Source organism: Galeopterus variegatus, unplaced genomic scaffold (genome assembly GCF_000696425.1).
Source record: "Galeopterus variegatus unplaced genomic scaffold, G_variegatus-3.0.2 Scaffold1658, whole genome shotgun sequence".
In the NCBI taxonomy this organism is placed as follows: Eukaryota; Metazoa; Chordata; class Mammalia; order Dermoptera; family Cynocephalidae; genus Galeopterus; species Galeopterus variegatus.
Window position 1 is genome coordinate 189716 of NW_007727769.1, and position 4289 is coordinate 194004.

The window sequence follows — 4289 nt, forward strand, 5'->3', positions numbered from 1 at the left end:
CTTAGTAAACACTCACTACAAATATTGGCAAATGAGAAATAGATTACTGTCAGCATCACAGTGTGGGGAGGACACTCTGTTGAACTCACTCCTTTCCTTCTCAGCGGTACAGAGAAAATATTGCACCCTACTCCATTAACACTACTTTCACCTGAAAAACCCAGCACAAGGAGGTTTCTCTGTTACTCACCACGACTCTGATTTACTTAATTACTCTTGATTAAAGTTGCAGTTCCCACACTGTGTGGTTTAAGGATCCCTTTCCGTGAAATGACTTCCCATCCCCCTCATCTTCTTCCTGCCCCCTGATACACAACCCAGATAACTCCTGTAGTCCTTTCAAACTCAGCTCAGATCATGGGCCTTTGCCTCCTGTTCTTTAAACAGGCCAAGCCCATTCCTGTCTCAGGGCCTTTCCTCTTGCTAGTCCCTCCTCTTGTATCACTCTGCTCCCACAGAGACAGGCTCTTCTCATCCTTTAAGTCTCAGCTTAAGTGTCACTATTTCAAAGAGCTCTTTCCCAACCACCTTGTACACAACCTACCCCATGTCATCTTCAATCTCATTAATCTGCATTATTTATTATTTTTCTTACACAATGTCCTGTCTTCCCCCACTAAGCTTAACTGGATCAGAAATTCTCTTTCTTGTTCACTACATATAACCCCGGAATCTAGAGCAGTGCCTGACACACAGTAGTGTTTAATAAAGATTTACCAATGTGATAAATGAATGAGTGTCACCCGTTTTGGGAAATCTTCCTTAACTACCAGGCTGTATTAGATATTCCTTTTTTGAACTTCCATTGTCCTTTGGGTATGCTTCTTTTTGTAGCTTTTTGAACTGTATTGTAATTACTAATTGTGCTATTTTAAAAATACCTTTCATGCATCCTCCTATGGTAATAACCTTTTTGGGGGCGAGATGGGAAAGAGGAAGGGCAAGAGGCAAAACCCTAGAGAGCAGCATTGTTGGAAACGATACTGGGTTGTCTCTGTGGGAATGCTAAATCAGTGAGGCTTTCAATCCACTTTCCACTTAAAACCCTCCAGGTGTCTGGAAAGAGGAGACCATCTCCCTGGGAACCACAAGCTTACTTTGGAGCATAGCAGTGAGGTGGAACTAGTGTCATTGTGCAGTCAGGTATCAACAGGGCTCTGAGCCACCCTTAGATCCCAAGTGGTGTGGAAATACCACAAAGCTCCTCATGTCATACATAGGAAAGAAGAGAGCTGAAATTCCAGGTGTCAGGATTGAGGGGATGTGCTGCAAAACGGGCTGAGTGAGCCTCTAGCTGAGGGCTGTTATAGGGCTGCTGAAGGCACAGAGAGCCAAAGCAGGGTCCTGGTCAGCTAAGAGCCAGGACAAGAACTCACATGCAGGGCTGAGTTTCCTCTTGTGATATAACAGCAATGCAGGAAGCTCCATGAAATCTGGATTCCATCTTGCCAAGTAGAGAGCTTGAGGAGAAATAGCCTGGCAGGGAATTAAACTTTGAATCGACTAAATATTTAGGCAAAATAAAGCTGTTTAAACCAGAAGAAATGGAGGTGCCTTTCATTGGCAAATTTAAAGGTTCTTCCCACTTCATCCCCTTCTACCTATTATCTAGTGAGACAGCAGCTGTAAAGTTTAGATTCCTTAGAGAAAAATAAAGATTGGTGCCTTTTTCCTTTTGACTTGTAGTATGAAACTCAGTCCCCTGCTGTATTTACTGTGCTCTCTCTCCCTCTTCTCCACTTTTAGACTCTTTGACTCTTTTTGTTCTCTTTGAGGACAGTCTATATCTTCCAGTTATGTATTCCTATTGTCTAGCACAAATAGGAGCCACTCATGTGAGCTGTATATGTAATTTTTCATTTTCTAGAAGCTACATTAAAAATTGAAAAGAAACAGGTAAAATTAATTTTAATAACATTTTTTATTTAACCCCAAATAACCAAAATACTATCATATAACATGTAGTCAATGTAAAAATTATCAGTGATATATTTAAATTTTTTGTGTGTGTACTGTCTCTAAATTCTGGTATATATTTTATGTTTACAGCACATCTCGCTTTGGACTAGCCACTTTTCAAATGCTCAATAGCCACATGTAGCTAGTGCTTTCCTTATTGGACAGTACAGGTCTAACACAATCCCTGCCACAGAGCAGGTAAAAAGTAAATGTTTGTTCCATAGATGAATTCATAATACTAAATGTCATTATAATATCTTCCTGCCTCTTAAGAAGTTTTTTTTCCTTTCAAAGTAGGGCAGTACAAATTATATTTTATCTTTGATGTATAGATGCTATATACATGCTTGACCAATAATACTTGGCATTACATTTAGAAACAATATAATAAAACATATATTTTAACATGTCTTAAATGACCTTCAAGTATGACATTGACTTCATTGTGTTTGTGTCAAATAATGGCTCAAAAAACTTGCACTCCCTTGCATGATAAATATATGTGTACTTTGCCCTGAATTGCATAGGCCATACCTGATATTTGTGTAGCCTGGTATAATCTACTAGTATTATATTTCAAAGAATCCCAGAATCTGGCTTTTTAAAATTCAATTTAGATGTTCTATATCTAACTAGTAATCCATTTTGTTGTCTATCGCTTGGCTTCCCAATAATCAATAACCATGCTCACTTTGCTTAATGGAAGATTAATTTGCTCAAAAAGACAGTCTGTGCTTTGTGGAAATTTCCAATTGTGCAAGATCGTCATCCTCAAGACTATCTAGCTAATCATTACCTATCGTGTATTTTTGGAGTTGCAATTATTTGCTATCCCTTTCTGAGGACAAAACTTTATTTTCTTTCTCTGTATGTCCTTACTACCTTTCAAAACATTCTAACATGCCAAGAATTTTAATCCTTCACCCCCTTGCCAAATTGCTATTGATCACAGGCAATGTCCTTCTCTATTTATCATCTAGCTACTTTATGAAGGTATGAAAATGATGATTCAGAACAGAATGAACGTCACGGGCAATACTGTGGAGTGATAACCATTATTGAGTGGTCCTTGTCCCCAAGTAGCTTATGCCACCAACTACTTCACAATGGTTCCATTTCCAACATATTTTGCCACTTTGCTGCTGAGAATGTCTCTTACTAGGTTAGCATCTATAGTGGATAATAAATTTGACAGAACAATAGTTGTGTGAAGCATAGAATTATCAATGGCCCCTTATCAACTGCATTCCTAGGTGGTAATGAAACCAAAATGGGGGGCAGATACAAACAACTCTTAGCCTCCCTCACGGCCCCTCACCAAAGCTAAGTATTATGGTTTCTCTACCTGACTAAGAGACCAGGAAGAGGCAGAGTCTAAGGTAAGGCCATAATTGTCCACCTTTGGATTCCCCCAAACAATGTTTTAGAGATTTCCTCTAGCTTGAATTGCTTCTATCTATTTTCTGGTGGGGTAAGGCAGGTCTCATCCTATGGATTTGCTATGCTGATAATTAAGAGGCCCCTTCCTTCTTTCAAACAACCATTTATTTGGCACCTACAACATGTCAAGCTCAGAAGACACAGTGGGGAAGGGACCAGATGGAGTCCCTTACCTCAGAGTGCATGGCCTAGCAAAAATCCTTAAACTCAGGATCAACTTCCCTTCCCAGACAAGGCCCTGCACGCTTCTCACTGATGTCTAACCCCTAAACTATCCTATCTTAGGTTTAGTTAGGAAGAATTGTCTCAATGGCAGTTTCTTTGAAAGTCAAGGTAGTTTTGAATAGAAGTGACAAAATTGGGGATTTAGAATTGCGTATTTAGAATATTTACAAATTTACACAATCTGATTGAAGTATTCTACTCCAATTTGCTATCCAGGCGCACTTTACTGCTCTAGAAAGTAGAAAACGTTAAGATTCAATTCAAATCAAGTATGAGGTATTTCAGAAATCCTAACAGGTGAAGCCTAGCTCCGGTTGCTAGGCAACCTGACACACTCTCAAACTGGGACCAACTCGCCTCCCACACTTGACCATCTCTCCCCAGTGGTGGGACGCGCAGTCTCCATTGGCCTCCATCTGCTCTCATTGAGCTCCAATTGGTCGGAGAACCTCTCACTCCGCTCCAGTTGGCTCTCGTCGTCTGCCGCTGCTCTGTCATTGGCAGGCGGGCTCTCGGGCCACGCCACGTCACTCTCTCACCCCACTTCCTCGGCCCTCCGACTTTCTCCCCGCCCCTTCCCCCGCCCTTCCAGCCACGAGGGAAAACCCTAGGGAGTCACCGCCTCTAGTTTTCTTCTGATTGGTGGGCGCCGGACTGGGGGGCGG